General features: G+C 40.8%; 2 pseudogenes; both read right to left on the reverse strand.

The window, feature by feature from the left end:
* Nucleotides 1-479: 479 nt before the first annotated feature.
* On the reverse strand, nt 480-1,513 carry LOC101043322 (eukaryotic translation initiation factor 2 subunit 2 pseudogene; annotated as a pseudogene).
* Nucleotides 1,514-3,620: 2,107 nt separating this feature from the next.
* Nucleotides 3,621-5,513, reverse strand: LOC101047369 (serine/threonine-protein phosphatase 2A 56 kDa regulatory subunit gamma isoform pseudogene; annotated as a pseudogene).
* Nucleotides 5,514-17,953: the final 12,440 nt, after the last annotated feature.

Genomic DNA, 17,953 nt, shown 5'->3' on the forward strand with positions numbered 1-17,953 from the left:
TTGACAGCTTACAGGAAGACGGATGAATACTCATGAACATAGTCATAAGCACTGCCTAGTTCTTGAGAATGGATCAGTTTGGTTAAATAGCTGCGTTTCATCCAGTAGGTGGCATTGCAGATGTGCTTGGCCTCTGCATGTGATGAAGGCAAATGGATTTTTAATGAGGCATTTCTTTTTTTTTTTTTCCACTGTTATAATAACTTTAATTTATCTTGCATTTTACAGAAATCTATGAATGATTTTTTAAAAAGCACCTCCTTATCCTATATCACGCTTCTCTGACAGTTGTTAAAGTAGGCAACAAGTATGTCAACAGCTCGAGTGTCAGCATCCTGCAAGGATTTCAGACCAACCACTCACCAAAGAACCTGGCAGCTTTTTTATCTTGTTTTTAATACAACAGTACATCTACTCTGACGGCAAACCTGTCCAGCCACATCTCCACAACACTCTTTGTAAAATCAGTGATTAGCAAATTAGTTAGCTTTGGCACAGAGCTGTGCTTGCTTGCCCATGACAGCCTGGAAGCCGGTTTTGATACTGGCAACAGAACATCTAGAATGACAAGTTTCACACTGTAGGAAATATAGAGGCACGTGTCCTTCTGCAGGATTGTGTCTGGTGATCGGCATGTGTGACAAGTGACATATTCCTTGACATATTGTCTCAAGACATTTTCTATCTGTTTCTGTTGGAATCTTCCTTTGATTACAGGTTGGTTATTACCATCTCTAGAACCACCTGTACCCAATTCAGCCAACAATTCAAGAAGATGTTTGGGCTGACAATGTAATAGTTTACAGATATCTGTCAAGTTGACAAAAGAAGTTTTCTTGGTTCCTACTCAGACGACCTGTGGAGATTTCATGACAAATTTCCTTTTCTCCCCAGCAACCATATCTGGATTCTTTTCCCTCACGATGTTGAACACTCGATTCAGCAGCTCCTCATATGTGTAGTCTCTTTCTGAGCCTGCCCAAGCAGGGCCTGTCTGATTACTGAATGAGATGCCATCATCTTTTTTTGCTGTCTTCATCTTCTAGAGCTTCATCTTTCTCTAGTATTTCATCCTCATCTGGAAACTTGACATTCTTCTTTTTCTTCTTTTTATTGCCAAGCATAATCTCAAGGTCATCCTCTGGTTCAGCTGGTTCTTGAATATCACTTTCAATCTGAAGATCCTTTACACCTTCTTCAGCTTCATCAATATCAAATATCTTTTTAGTTTTTTTCTTTTAATTAAAGAAGTTCAAGTCATCTAGATCATCAGAAGCATCTTTTTTTTCCTACTGTCCTCTTCGTTGGCTTCCAAATCTTTGACCTCAGTTGGCTCTGGCTCCACTTCTTTTGTTTCTGAAGGCTGGGTTTTCTTTGTTTGGGTATCCCCTTCCTCATCTAACATGAAAGGCTTCTTCTTCTTCTTTTTCTTCTTGCTCATGGTAGGATCAAAAATCATCTCGTCCCCAGACATGGCTGCAGCTCGAGTGGGCTCGGTTTGAACGGGAAGTCAGACGGGTTAGCTGCAGGTTCGGGCAGCAGCGCTACTCCACCTGCTGCTCCACCTGCTGCTCCACCGCACTAGGCTGTTGCATCAGCGAAGGGGCAAGAAGAGGCATTTCTATGGAGACAGAAGAAAAACAAAGGTTAACACTGAGCACAATTTATTCAGATGTTAGACTCAAAGCATCTTTAGTTACAGAGGCGGAAGACTGGTCGTCTGACACGTCTTTCTCATCTGTATTACAAGGAATAGTGTAGTAGTAAATTCACTGATTCCAAGTGTGAAAATTTTGAAAGCAATAATTTGGGACTTGTAGCTTGAAAGGAATTCAGGATTCAGTCCAAATTGCAGAAAATAAAAAACTCAAAAACAGTGAACGAGACTAGACTCTAACAACAAGTGTACTATAGTTTTTTTCTAAAACATAATTTTTTCTCTCTAGTTAATTTTACAAAGACAAATCATAGTAAAACCAATTTATTTGCATAATAAATTTCAGTCTTATGTATGGCTTGAATATTTGCATAAAATATAGCAAGAATAATTACTTGCCACATACTCTTTCTAAAATTGGCTCTGCTGATAGTGTTTGATTCCTTTATTCCTTAAGAAATCTCAGTTTAGATTTTTAAAGGTTTGAGTCCAGCTATAGATTTATCTGTACCTGCAAATACCTGTATGAGTTGGAGGAATTCCTCTCCGTAAGGCCCCAAGATAATTTGGCACTCTTGGACCTGTCAGAAGGTGACATTCTTTACTTACCACAAGTCATGAACTTTATACAAGGACTACGTAGACAAGGTAAGAGGCCAGTTTTACCAAGGAGCTTTTATTGGCTCTATAAGTCAACTTTGATTCCCTAAAGCAGTCTGTTTATACCTGAAAGTATGCCATTCTAGTCAAGGACTTGGTAAAATAACCAGGGTCTCCAATGGCGGTGTCCTGTTACAAAAGCAAAAAGATTTTTACTGAACTTGCACAAATAACTATACTGCCACAAATTAAGAATACTTACAAATATTTTGTAAATTCTGAGGAAACCAGGTAGAGAGAAAGAAATACACTCTAAATTTTGCTCGCAAGAATGTAATTTACCTAATTGTTAAAAGTTGCAAAAGTACAAAAGACAAAAGATATTCTGGACTCTGTAAAACAAAGTAATTAGCAATGTTTCAAACAAAAAGTCATAAAAAGACTATTTTGTTCTTCCATTAGTTCAATCTATGTAATTAACTCCTGTTCTGCTTGGTATTTATGAACACATTAGCTTTCTATGGGAGTCTTGGAAGTTTTTTTCCCCATCCTAATATCACAATTTTCAAAGTTATTAGAAACCTAGATTCAAGGACACCTGTCAGAGTCCTATAGCCAATTATAAAACTTCCTTTGAAAAGAATCAGAGTAAAATAACAATTGGCAACTGCATACAGAGGGATTTGAGGCTCCCTTTCCTCTGGGGATTGCCAGTTCTCTCTCCCAGCCTCACAAATAGCTCCGCTCACTGCCACTCAGGCTTGCAAAGTGAGCACCAGGCCACCAGGGCCTGAAGAGTATTGGGGCAAGGGTGCTGTTCATGGCAGGGTGTGGGGAGGCTGCTGCCCAGGCCAGGGGAGGGGCTAAAGTCTCAGAACAGCTATGGTTAAAGTCTGATCATCATATGGCACAAAACAATTTAACATAACAATTATAATTATTACTGATAATATATACACATCACAAATATCAGACATATCAGAATTATGGGACTGTTATAGAATTTTGAAACACATGCTAATAATATATTTATATCAATACAAACCAAAGAAAGTTTAAATACCATTTTATATTTGGTAATGTTTCTTGTATGGTTTTAGTCTGCCAAATAAGCCAAATATGTCTCTTTTGGACTTTAGGGTACCTAATATCTAAAAGGGTTAGCCAGATTAAAAAAAAAGTTTCATTTAGAATTTGACTTTGGAAAGTTTGTCAAATATGAAAGGTTTAAACACTTGCTATTACAAAATAGAATCCCAGGTCACTATAAGTCATTTATTTGGCCAAAATGATATCCCTCCTTCTCATGGCAAATACATATTCCTATCTTATAAAGAATATTCAAGTAACACCCTGGACATTTTCATGTTACAATCTTTTTTAGTACCTGCTGATTGGCTTTGGTTAGATCTTCTCTCTTCACCAGTGCTTCTTCCTGTTGTTTTTCATTTTTAGCTTCTCTTTCAGTTTTTCTGCTTTGAACTGTTAGGTACAATCATCAAATAGCTTTTGGTTCATCTCCATGAAGAGCTTCAGGGTGTTGGATACCAAGCCATATATTGTCTTGTTCCAATTCATCTTTGAATTACAGTACAAGGATGGAAACATGATGAGCAGAATCTTTGCTGCATTGTTACTGATGAAGCTCATAATGTTTTCAGTCTTCCAGTAATAAAGTGCTTGCTCTGCCACCTGGAAGTGTGAGCTGGAGACACATTTGGCTAACTGCCAGAAGAGTGGCTCCATGATCTTCCCAATTCTGATGGTTCAATTACATCTAAAATTCCTTCTAATTTGTTTAAGAACATTACTTCTTTTGGACTATAAGGCTTTGGCCCATATTTGAGAAATGCTGTCACCACTGGTTTAGTGAGGGTGCTAACCTTTTCTAAAACTGTACTATACAATATGCCAGCTGGGGATGGTAAACACTCAGAGATTTCACTTTGTGCAAGGGTATAGCACCTTGAATAAGAAAATCTTGTGCTCTTTTTTTACTGGTAAAACAAATCCATTAATTATACTTCCAAATATATCTAGTAACCCTGGTATGCCATTGTGATGCTCTGTTTCATAAATAAATCCATTAAATATATTATTCATCTGTTTTCTGATGTAAGCTCTCAAGCCTAAGAATTTCCCACAGATTCCACAGAGCCTGGTTTTAGGAAAACTCTCTCCCAGGCCAGGCATGTGGCTTACACCTGTAAGCTCAATATTTTGGGAGAGTGAGGTGGGCAGATCTCTTGAGGCCAAGTGTTCAAGACTAGCCTGAGCAACATGGCAAAACCCTGTCTGTATAAAAAATATAAAAATTAGGTATGGTGGACATACCTGTAATTCCAGCTACTTGGGTGGCTGATATGGGATAATTACTTGAACCTGGGAAGCAGAGGTTGCATTCAGTGACCCGTAATTGTGCCACTGCAGTCCAGCCTGGGCAAGAGAGCAAAACTCTGTCTCAAAACAAAAAAAAAAAACTACACAATAACAAAAAACCACTTTCCTGAGGAGCTTCACCGTCAAAGTACTCTAAAAGCTGCAATACAAACTTCTGATCAACATATTTATTTGCTGTATTAGGTTGGAAATCTGGACACTCAAAAAATCTTAAGAAAAATTCATAAACAAACTCTAAATGAGGCCAGGTGTCTTCTAAATTGGTTTGTTTTCCTCTGGGTGATATTCAGCTCCTGGAAGATAGAAAGAAAGTGGTAATGTTTGAAATATGTTAACTTCAAACATATGGACTACTTCTGGGTAAACAGGCTCTGTGGCCCCATTCTGATGACGGGTGACAAATTCTACCATTTCTTTTAAATTAGCCTGTTGTACTTCCTTCCACTTTAGGTCATTTTGTGGATCAGAAAGAAAGTCAAAGAGGACACAACACTGATGTAACTGCCAGAAAAAGTGTGTCTCTCGATCAGCAGGAGGAACATCGTTTAAAGATGGTGGTGTTTGAAGTTCTTTATTACTGCTTGTGCTAAACCTTGAAGGATTTTGCTGTTTGTCTTTCTTCACTATGGGCTGAGAGGTTGATACGTTTCTTTTAGCAGATGCTGTAGACGGGACAGCAACAAGGCTATTTTTCCGGATGGAAATTTGATCCGACCGTGTCTTCTCCTTCTGTTAAACTTTCCCCTTTTCCTGATTGTGGTGATTCTTTTTATTCATGATGCTGCCCCACCCCCACCCCCAAAGTACCACCCACCATTGCCTGCTCCTCGCAGCAGCAGCGCCCCCACCTGGCCATCATGCCTCCCTGGCCACAACCACCACCACTGACACTGGGGGACTGAGTCATTTACTGTTCTCATCCCTCTTTTCTAGGCTCCCAGAGGCTGCAGTAGCTGTGGTGGCAGCTCAGAATTTTTAACAAGCAAAAATTTCACTTGTTGATAAAGGGTAAACTCAACTTTCCACACAAGACCCAATAAAAACAGCATGAGGCCAACTCAAATCTGATTTTTCTCTCTCTCCCTTCCTTTTTTTTTTGGTCATTTATTTAAAGGGCAAAAAACCCCAAAACAAAACAAAAAACCTTTCATTATCTTTTAGTAATTTCCATGAAAATCTTATTCAAAAGAGAAAGCCAAATTTTATCTTCGTATTAGTGTACTATTAACATTAAACCCACTTCTTAATAAAAGGCCAGGGATTGTGGCTCACACCTGTAATCCCAGCATTTTGAGAGGCTGAGGTGTGGCTTGTTTGAGCCCAGGAGTTCGAGACCAGCCTGGATAAGATGATAAAATACAAAAAAAATCTAGCTAGGTATGGTGGTGCATGCCTGTGGTCCCAGCTACTTGGGGGACTGAGGTGGGAGGATCACCTGAGCCTGGGTAGTTGAGGCTGCAGTGAGCTATGATTTCACCACTTCACTCAGCCTAGGCAACAGAGGGAGACCCTGTCTCAAAGAAAAAAAAAGTCGGGGGTGGGGGGGCATGTGCAACACTTTGGGCGACTGGGTGGTAGAGAGTGAGTTCTCATGAGATCTGATGTTTGTAAGTGTCTGGAAGTTCTTCCTTTTTTCTGCCCCTCTCCCCTGCTGCCATGTGAGACGTGCCTGTTTCCCTTTCCACCATCATTGTAAGTCTCCTGAGGCCTGCCAGCCATGCAGAACTGTGAGCCAATTAAACTTCGTTCCTTTATGAATTACCCAGTCTCAGGTATTTCTTTACATCAGTGTGAAAACAGACTATTACAAAAAGAAAGAGAAAGAGAGACAGAGAGGAAGAGAAAGCAAGTAAGCAAGCAATGAAGCTTTTCCTGGCCGTCTTAACTGAACTTACATTTTTTTCCCTTGGTTTGAGCAAATGATGGTACAATATTTAGAACTAATGTCTTAGCTCTGTGCTTTTAAATTATACATTTTCTATCTTGTTTCACCTAAGAGTGGTCCCTTTATAAGACAAATATAGCATTACCTGGTTAATAATTGCCTAGGGCAATAAAATAGGCAATTGGAAGAGTGTATGGGGAAACAAACCCTATTTAAAAACTGGCTAATGAGACTCGTATAAACCTGTAAGATCTGTTTCTACTTGTATATCTGTGTCATGTATGTGATGGTTCACTACCAAAATATGTAATAGAGCTCCAATTAATTCACCTAAAAAAAAAAAGTAAGTGCTTAAATCAAATATTTTATCAGAAAAACAGAAACTTTAACTCAAATGTCTTTTAGTTCACATGACCTTAATCATCTTTAGTAAATAAAGATAATTCTATAATTATTGGTGAAATAGCATGGAAACATCTTAGGAATTAATGTAGACATTTGGTCTCAATTAGGTAGGTCAGATATTGTCTTTGCTAGATGTTTTAAGGTACTAAACTGCTTCTGGAACAGTTTTGACACTTGTTTTGTCTGTCTTAGAACCTTTAGATTCTAGGCCCTAAAAAAATGGCATGATAAGGCCTGGGAACATGTGGATTACTCTCTGGCCCAACTATGCCTCCTTGCCCTGGTGGGAAGGGTCATGGGTTATCTGAGCTCTCTCCTTTTCTCCTGGGCCACACATCTGATACATAACTAATTGCTTACCTCCTAGGTTTTTCGCTTAAAAATTATGAAGAATGAACGTTGTAATTAATATATGTAATTAAAACCACTAGATATAAGAGAATAAGTCTATATGTAAAGTATATAAGGAAAGTGGGATGTGTTTTTGGTAAAGGTCAGGGAAATGTTACGGGAAAGTGATTTTTCCTAGCTTAGAGGTTTTTAAGTTGTTTTAAATTGAAGAAAAAATGATGGATACAATTCAATGGTTATAGAAAATTGGGAAAGTAAGTTTTTGTCCTAAGAGAAAATGATAGGATAAAACTGACGTTTTAAGTAAGATTTATGGTGAATTGATCTTATCAAAGGAATTTTTTGTGTGATCAAGTTGGCTGCAATTTAAAGGGTGTTATTTAGTTTTTCTGTGAGTTAAATGTAAATATCAAGAGCACACTGATGCAGGGCCAGAGTTAGAACCCCTGTGTTGGAATAAAAAGATTTTCTTAGAGCACTATCTATTCTTTATAGAAAATCCTAAAAGATTTATAGACAGCTTACCTTATGGTCAAAGTGGTTGAGATTAAATGGATTTGTTTATAAGATTGTATTTTAAAAAATTAACTTCGGTGTTAATATACTATGAAAAGGCAAAATTTGGTTTTCTCTTTTAAGCAAGATTTTCATGTGATAATTAAGAGACAGTAAAATATTTTTGTTTACTTTTTGAGCAAACTGCCAAAAAAAAAAAAAAAAAAAGAAAGACAGATTCAGTTGGCTGCATGCTGTCTTTATTAGGTCTTACTGTTTGGAAACTGAGTCTCCTATCAAAGAGTAAAGATTTTTTTTCTTTTCTTTTTGAAAATATTTGTTATGACTTTTGGCTAAATGAATAACCTGTGATTCTATTTTGTGATATCGAGTGTTTTAAACTGTTGACATATGACAAACTTCCCAAAATCAAAATTTCAAGTTTGAAATTTAGACTTTTGACCTCATTAACTTGTTTAGATATTAGGTCTCCTGAAGTCCAAAAGAGATTTTGGACTTATTTGCTTTATTTAGTGTGTTAAAATCATAATCGAAGCATTGTGAAATATAAAATGTTTATTTAACTGTGTTTGAGTTAAATGTTAATATGTGTTCCAAAATTGTGAGAGAGCCCTGTAATTCTGATATGTCTTAGTATATATGATATAATCAGTAATAATGATGGTTCTGATGTAAATTGTATGTCACAGAAGTAACGAAATTTTCTTGTCAATTGTATCTTTAACCATGACTGTCCTAAAACTTTTTTTTTTTTTTTTTTTTTTTTTTTTTTTTTTTTTTTTGAGATAGGAGTCTTAGTACATCACCCAGGCTGAAGTGTAGTGGCATGATCTTGGCTCCCTGAGCAACCTCTGCTTCCCAGGCTCATGTGACCCTTCCACTTCAGCCTTCCCCCAGGGAGTTGGGACCACAGGCTCATGCTGCCACACCCAGCTAATTATTTTTTGTACAGATAGTGTCTCCCTGTGTTGCCCAGGCTCGTCTTGAGCCCGTAGACTCAAGTGATTCACCTGCTCAGCCTTCTAAAATGCAATTACAGATATGAGCCACTGCACCTGGCCTGTCCTAAGACTTTTATCATCCATGGACGATAATCGTTTTACTTTGATTCTTCTCGAAAAGTAGTTTATGATCAGCTACAGTTTAAAAGTTACTTCTTCAGGGAAGTTCATGGAAAGGACTCTGGCGGGTGCTCTTGAATGCAGATTTCTGGTAAGTTTTGAGCCTGTGTCATTTAACTAGAGAGAAAATTGCCAGGTCTTTCATGGAAGAGCTGTTATGTTTAGGAAGACTGCTGGCCCAATCTTGGATACAACAAAGGTTAATTATATGGGACTGAACTAATATGTAAGTGAAATATTTTTTAAGTCTTTTTTTGTTTGAAACATGACTGATAGTTGTTTGTTTTGTTCTTCAGAGTCAAGAAAACTTTTTTCTTTTCCCTTTTTTTGGGGGTGGGTTCTTGCCCTGTTGCCCAGGCTGGAGAGCAGAGACATGATCTCAGCTCACAGAAACAACTGCCCAGGTTCAAGCAATCCTTCCACCTCAGCCTTCTGAGTAGCTGGACTACAGGTATGTACCACCACACTGAGCTAATTTTTTGTATTATTATTTGTAGAGATGAGGGCTCACTGTGTTTCCCTGGCTGGTCTTGAACTCCTGGGCTCAAGCTACTCTCCCACCTCAACCTCCCAACGTACTGGGATTACAGGAATGAGTCACTGCATCCAGCCGAAAACTTTTTTGAGCTATTTATAGCTTTTAACAATTGAGTATACGTGTGGGTAAAATTTTTGTCTACCTGATTTCTCCAGGATTTGGAAACTATTTGAGTATTCTTAATTTATGGTGGTACAGTTATTTGCATAGGTTCAATAAGAATCTGTTTTTGTTTTTGTTTTATAACAGGACCCAAGTGGAGACACTGGGTATTTTACCAAGGCTTTGACTGGAATGGCATATTTTCAGATATGAGAAGACTGCTTTGAGGAATTGAGATCGACTTTATAGAGCTCATTGCCCTTCGGAAAAACTGGCATGGTGGTATGTGCCTGTAGTCCCACCTACTCAGGAGGCTGAAGTGGGAGGATTGCTTGAGCCGAGGAGGTTGAGGCTGCAGTAAGCCGTGATCCTGAAGCTATGATCCAGTCTCGGTGACACAGTGTGACCCTGTCTCAACAATAACAACAACAACAAACACTGCAGACCAAAGTACAGATACAGATGATCTTTATTTATGGATTCTGTATTTGAAAATGTGCTTGTTTGCTAATATTTATTTGTAACCCTAAAATTAGACTCATGGTGTTCTTATGGTCCATATTTTGGACCTGCACAGAATAGTGAAAAATTGGAATCTCCTGGTATGACCCACTGTACCCAAAATCTGAGTTAACCCAATGAGGTCAAACAAGACCAAGTTCTGCCTTCTTGTTGTGGCTGTCATACTGTAAAATAAGTATCATTTTTGTGGTCAATTTAGTGCTAAACATAGCGTTAAATTCATTTTTGAGCTGCTTTGTTCAGTCATGAATTAGTGCTGTTGGCCATGAGTTCAACATTAATGAATCACCAATGTATAATTAACAAGGTGTCTTTAAACAGAAACACACATAAAACCAGCTTATCTGCTTTTATTTTGTTTCCGCATATTTATCAGTTGATACAAGTTAACCATAGATTGATACATTTGCTTCTTTATATGTACTGATTGGTTGATGACATTGTCTTGAGCAGAGTCTCCCAGGAACCTAACCCCTATTTTTCCTATGAGCAATGGTTCAGTATTTGTTAATTTAGCATCTGTGGTGATTTTATAGAACAGATCTACTGCAAATAACTAGAATAGACTGTACAGCCACATGTACCCATCTTACAGACACGTGAGTCAGACAAGACAGAGGATGAGCAGCAAAATTCTATTTGCATCATGCTCAAGACCAGGCAAATCTGATCTCTGGAAGCGAGAAAGGCAACGACTGGCACACAGCATGAGTCAGCTCTTTGGGTTGATGGAAATGTTCTCTCTCTCCCCCTGAGGGTTGCGAAATCAGATGGAATGTGAGATGTGGTTTTATTTGACCACTACTGGGGCCAGGAGTGGCCGCTCACACCTGTAATCCCAGCACCTTGGGAGTCCGAGGCAGGAGGTTCATTTGAGCCCAGGAGCTCGAAACCAGCTTGGGCAATATACCGAGATTCTGTCTCTACTAAAAAATTTAAAAATCAGCCAGACATGGTGGTTTTATTGTACGACTGCCCAGCTCTTGCAATCTTTGGGTTTGCTAGTTGCATTGCTCCCCTATAGCCACTTGGTGGCAGTGTTGGAGAAGCGACCAAAGAGCTGAAATAGACGTTTCCGTCCTTGTAGTTCACCTAAAGGGCTGTTTCGTTTCTGGCTGTGTCCTCCGTCCTCCTTGAAGGACCTTCTTGCCTCCACCAACCTCTCCTGTGACACCGTGCCAACAATGTCCTACGGGGAGCGCCCTACAGGGGCGGGAGGAAACATTGCGGCATGGCAGTGTCAATCCTTGAGCCTGCGTGTCCCTGCGGCCCCTCGAACCCTCCCGCAGGCCCTCCACACCATTTCACGCCCGACCCCTCTCTCTGTTCCTCTCCTGCCCTCCTCGCCCCGCTCCGTGGGCACTGGGTGTCGCCCTTAGGCTGTCAAATTCCACACCCCGAGCCTGATCTTCCATCACTGGGAGAAGGTCACCTGCAGGGAAATTCACACGTGCATACGATTGATGTTTCTAGAATTAAAACCTGTGTATCAACAGGGAATTGAAAAGTGCTTTATCGTTTTCCAGTCAGCTGTTAACAAGAATGAATTTATTCCACACTCGAGGACTGGGGGGATTTTCAAGATCTCTTACTAAGAGGTAAGAGCAAACTGCAGAGAAGCATGCATAATGAAACAATGGCCGGACTTCCTCCTCTCTCCATGCGTTTGTATAGGACTGTATGAGCATAAAGGAAGTATGGGAAGGTACGTACCAGGCCGTTACCACCGTGTGCTTGGGATGGGATGGTCATGAGGGGATAAACAATGAAAAAAAACCCTTCACTGCAAAATGACTCATGCTAATAGCAACATGTATAACATTTTAATCTCATTTGTTTAATTATATGTTAGATGTATATCTCTGTATAGCTATGTGTGTACATACATAGACGCATAGACATATATACCTATGTATAAATTAAAGCGCTTTTTTTCCTATGTATTTTCTGCCTTTTATGTTATGCTTAGACCTTGGTCACGCCAAAATTATAGAAGTATTTTATCTCGAGTTTCTCTGGATACCTGTTGGAAATAGATGCTTGGTGCCACAAAGAAAAATTAGCGCAGAGACAAAGACTCTTTCAGCAATGCCGTTTTTACTTCCTGGGCTGCAGGAAGGTTACTCTTACTAGCCATCTTGCCAAAAAACAAAGGAAAACAGACAAATTTATCCCTTATTCATCTGGGGTCATCCTTACCGCTGTGTCTGATCTCCGTTGGCTGGAGCCAGACCTCCCGTCTGGCTCACAATCTGAACTCAAACCCGATTGGCTAACAAAACTTTTCTAAACAGGTAAAATCAGTGGAGAGCTGGGGCATGCCTGTGGGCACATCCAGCACAGATATCTTGGCTAAAGTACAAGGACACAGAATGAACTACGTGCCTGTAAGCACGACATATCTAACAGCTACATAGGACAGGGCTTAACAAAGTTATTAGCACACTTATTCTTTAACAAGAAAGGAACTTTAAAAAGGAACGTTTCTACTTCCCACAATAGCTTTGTTTTATTTTACACCAATATCCTTAGTCCATCTGAAGCTTTTTTTCATCTAAGTTGTTTGGTAGGGGTTTAATATACTACAGTTTTATTTTCAAATTTTCTGCAATCTTTAAAGAAGCTGTAGTGTATTAGACTCTACACAGTGGCAAGTTAGTACGAGTGTAAATTCAGCATGTAATAGTGAAGCCAAGGGGTGGAGAGGGTGGAGCTGATCTCCCGAGGTCAGCAGAGGTGGAGAAGGGCCAGTGCCATGTGCCTCTGGCTGCTCATACCTGTAGCTCTTCCTGTTGTCCTGGGGACTTTGGCCATTTCTGAATTTGCCAAGATGGGAAGAGAGCTGTTTCCAAGGGTAGCCTGCTTTCTAGGTTTTCAGAGTCCTCCCCACCCCTCTCAGAAACCTCGAGGAAGAGAGACATGTTTCCTTGGCTTCAGGCAGAATGGTTCCATTTAGGACCTCTGTCAGGGAGTATTCTCTATCCATAAGCAATCTGCAGCCAGTTGAAGACAAGGCACCTGTGCCGTCCCCTTTCCAGCTCATTTTCTACCCCCGGTGGACTCCTCAGAGATGGGCAGCAGCTCTCCTTCTCCCCTCCTGCTTGACTCTTTATCCCAGTGCTCAGATTTCTCATTGCCAATTGATTTCACATTTCTTTTTTTATTTTAAATTTTAAATTAAAAAAATTTTTTTAAAGAGATGGGGTCTCACTATGTTGCCCAGGCTGCAGTGCAGTGGCTATTCACAGGCGGGATCCCACTGCTGATCAGCACGGGACTTTTGACCTGCTCTGTTTCTGACCTGGGCCGGTTCATCCCTCCTTAGGTAACGTAGTGGTCCCCCGCTCCCGGGAGGTCACTGTACTGATGCCAAACTTAGTGCGGACACTTGATCGGTATAGCGCACTACAGCCCAGAACTCCTGGGCTCAAGCGATCCTCCCACCTCAGCCTCCCGAGTAGCTGGGACTACAGGCATGCGCCCCTGTGCCCGGTTTATTTCACATTCCTGAAGCCCATCCTGATTTCCTGGATTTCCTAGAAAGATACTAGATTCTCGCAGGTGTCTTCACTCCTCTTTGCTTTATATACACTAAAGAGGCCAGGTGCCTGTAATCGCAGCACTTTGGGAAGCTGAGGTGGGAGGATAGCTTGAGCCCAGGTGTTCGAGACCAGCCTGGGCAACAAAGCAGAAAGCCCATCTCTATACAAAATTAAAAATTAGCTGGTCATGGTGGTGTACACCTGTAGTCCCAGCTACTCGGGAGGCTGAGGTGGGAGGTTCACAGGAGCCTGGGAGGTTGAGGCTGCAGTGAAGCATGGTCACACCACTCCAGCGTGGGTGACAGAGCGAGACCCTGTCTAAAAATGGATAAATAAATAAGAAATAGAAATTAAATAAATTCCACATAGCTGGGAAATTTCTATTATACTGAACACTGTTAGAAAGACTTAAACAAAGGAAGGCCAGAGGGTGGTAAAAGTGGTACTCCCATTCCAAACTGGAATACAGTGATAGAACACGTTAAAATAAAAAGAAAATTCTCACCAGATGGTAGATAGTCAAGAGCGCTGAGGAGCGACATAGATACATCTGCAGTACTTACTAAAACAACGTCAGAGATGAAATGGGCAGGGTTCCTTGGTTTGTTACAGTATAAAAAAAAAAAAACTGCCCAAGAGGAAGGAGATGGTCTGAAAAATGCAAATCTGACTGAGTAATCAGAAATGGTTTCAGTAAGGATGGCAAGGGGGCTGTACTTGGAGAACTCCGTGTGTTGGTTGGGACAGGGCTGAGATGAGCTCCTGAATGGACAGGTACAAAGGAAAGAGAGGAGGCAGAGACCACTAGAGGGCGACATACACCTTGGGGACTCATTGCTGTCGCTGGGAGCCTCCCAGGCTGCAGTACTTTGTTACAGCAACTCGGGACAATAGAGTATTCCTGCCTGTCCCCTTCACCTGATCCTCACCATTCGGTGAGGGAGACCGTGATAAGCCAACTGCTGCCTACCCCACATGCATTCTTTGGCCGACAATTTCACTTGAGAAGACGCAGTCTTTGCAGCTCGTGACATGCGTGAGTGTCACGATGTGGCACCAGAGATGCCAGTGCACAGCCTTTTCACGTTGGCCTGGCAGACTTTCCCCGGCTGGAGCGCAGTGGGATCATCACAGTTTGCCGCAGCCTTGACCTCCTGGGTTTAAACCATCCTCCCGCCTCAGCCTCCCAAGTAGCTGGGACTACAAGTGTGTGTCACCATGCCCAGCTAATTTAAAAATTTTTTTGTAGAGACAGATTGCTATATTGTCCAGGCTGGTCTCAAATTCCTGGCCTCAAACAGTCCTCCCACCTCAATCTCCCAAAGTGCTGCAATTACAAGAATGAGACGCCATGCCTGGCCTCATTTCTTTTTTTTAAGACCGTTTTAAACCTGGAAAGATGTATACACAATGGTGTCCGAAATTTAGCAGGTACTTAACAGTTATCCCTGTGGATAAACTGAAAAAGTACAGGACATGAAAAAGGAAAATTCAATAGATTAATTTTTATTGAGCAGTCAAACAAAAAGCATGCTGATGAACCGGGCCATGGGAACTTGGAAAATGGATTCTATTTTCATGATGTGGGGGATCTGTCAAGTTCCCAATTCTAGATACAATTTAACTTAACAATTGAGATGAAGGTATAGAAAGCACATAGAACAAATTTGTAAATAGATTGACACATGGAAAGGTAGCAAATAATATCAGAAAAACGTCTTGTTGGCTAATGTATCTGATTTTCATTTGGGGAACATATAACTTCCAGTCATGCAAGTGGCATGAATCTATTAATAAAAGACAGGAGAACAAGGATGCCAGTGAAGCTGGAAGGAGAGTCAACTACATTACTAAGTTTTAAGAAGGAGAAGAAAAGGGAAAAAATTTAGTATTTAAAATGTAAACCAGAAAGACAGGCTGGTAAGAAGTTGTGTGTGCATCTAACAGAGAAGGATACGTGAAACAAAGGAGGCTGGAGAAGCTCACCACAAGGGATTATCATGCTATTATTAGGGTGCAGATTAGTTTAACCAAATCATTTAGGGTGCCAATGATCATAATACATATTTTACAAAGGAAAAGCCTAGTGGCTCAAAACAACATACATTTATTACCTGACGGGTCAGGAAGCTGAGCGTGGCTTAGCTGGGTCCTCTGGCATAGGGGCTCTCACAGGGCTGCAGTCAAAGTCTTGGCTGGGTCTGTGGACATCTGAAGGCTCGCCTGGGGAAGGATCCACTTCTGTGTTCACTTCCATGGTTATTAGCAGGATTCGGTTGCTCATGGGCTGTTGGACTGAGGGCCTCAGGTCCTCACTGGCTGGACACCTCCTTGCTGCACTGGCCTTTTCACATTGCAGTTCACGGCATGGCAGCTGGCTTCTCTTAGAGCAGGCAAGCAAGAGAGGAAGAGGAAACAAGCAAGTCAGGAGCCATAATCTTTTTGACATCTTCTTGCTTTTGCCATATTCTTTCTGTTAGAAGGAAGTCCTTAGGTCTGGCGCAGACTCAAGAGGAGGAATTACACAAGAGTGTGAGCACCAAGAAATGGCATCATTGGATGCCATCTGGGAAACTGCCTACTATATGGGGCATAAGCAGGATTAGACTTTGTCAAAAGCAGAAATGCCTCACAGATAAATGTTTGTATTCCTGCATTAAGGAGAATGTACAGATGGTTCCTGACTTATGACTTAGGATTTTCTGATTTTATGATGGTGTGAAAGAGATAGGCATTCAGTACAAGCTGACTTTTGAGTTTCGAATTTTGATCTTTTCCCAGGCTAGCAATATGTGATATGGTACTCTCCCCTGGTGCAAGGGAGCCATAGCTCCCAGGCAGTCACACAATCATGACAGTATATAACTAGTACTGTGTTACCAGGTGATTTTGTCCAACTGTAGGCTAATATAAGTGTTCTGAGCACATTTAGGGTAGGCTAGGCTAAGCTATGTTTGATAGGTTAGGTATATTAGATGCATTTTCGACTTCTGATATTTTCAATTTATGATGGGTTTATGTGGATATAATACCACTGTACATTGAGTGCTAGATTAAAAAAATAAGAAAGGTTTTTTTAAAATGGAAAAAGCCATCTATGGAAAGAATGTGGTGAAGGGGATAGCAGACTGGAGAAGAAAAATCAAGAACCCAAGAGAAAAATGAGAGAACTATTATATAAAGAAGGTGTGTCCCCATAAACTAGAGCTTCTATGTAAGCATTAAAATAATTTCAAAAGCTGGGCGTGGTGACTCATGCCTTAAATCTCAGCACTTTGGGAGATTCAGGGGGGAGGATCACTTGAGCCCGGGAGTTTGAGGCCAGCGTGGGCAACAAAGTGAGATCTTGTCTGTACAAAAAATTAAAAAATTAGTTGGGTGTGGTGGTGCATGTCTGTGGTCCAAGCTACTCAGGAGGCTGAGGCAGGAGAACTGCTGAGCCCAGGAGGTGGAGCCTGCGGTGAACAGAGATCGTGCTACTGCATTCCAGCCTGGTGACAGAGCCAGACTCTGTCTCAAAACAAAAAACAAAACAAAACAAAAAACCCCCAAAACCAAAAAACCAAAACAAAATCCGAAAAACAAAAAAAACAAAACTCAAAAGACCCCAGGAGATAGGACCGGACCAGGAATAGTTTGTATGATAAACCGCTGTTTTAAAGACAACATAGAGTTCAAAGATATTTGTCCCCACCTACCAAAAAATACTTGCCAAGAAGACGACACAATACCTAATACCTGAATGTACCATTGTAAGAAACTTCTAGAGTTAAGGGCTGTGTGTGTGTGTGTGTGTGTGTTTTGTTTTTTGAGGAATCAAAAAGGAGGAAGAAGAATCACAGTGTTGGGGGAATTCCTTTAGAACAGGCCATCTCTTCGCTAATCTAGGAGGTTTGCCTGGTGCCATGCGTGGCTGGTGCTCACCCCTCGGGCCTCTCCTACCCTCCCTGCCAGGCACCTCTGCTGCAGCCACTCTGGCCTCCCCGGCTGTCACCAGAACACCAGCTTCTCGCGAAATCTTATTCCCTTTAGGAGGAACTTTTCTGACCAGCGTATAAAATAGCATTGATCTTGCCCTATCCTGTTATCCTGCTTTTATTTTTCTTTATAGCATTTTCCACTTTCTGATTTTCCATGTTTATTTCTTTATTGCCTGATTCCTTTGAGAAAAAAAGCTGTATGAATTCAAGGGCTGGGCTCATTTCTCTAGGACCTGGAAGAGCATGCCATTGGCGTTTATCGAGCAGACGAAAGGAAATATACCGTAAGTGAAGTCCATAAAGACTAGAAGGACCCAAAAGAAAATGAGGGAAA

Source organism: Saimiri boliviensis, chromosome 10 (genome assembly GCF_048565385.1).
Source record: "Saimiri boliviensis isolate mSaiBol1 chromosome 10, mSaiBol1.pri, whole genome shotgun sequence".
NCBI lineage: Eukaryota > Metazoa > Chordata > Mammalia > Primates > Cebidae > Saimiri > Saimiri boliviensis.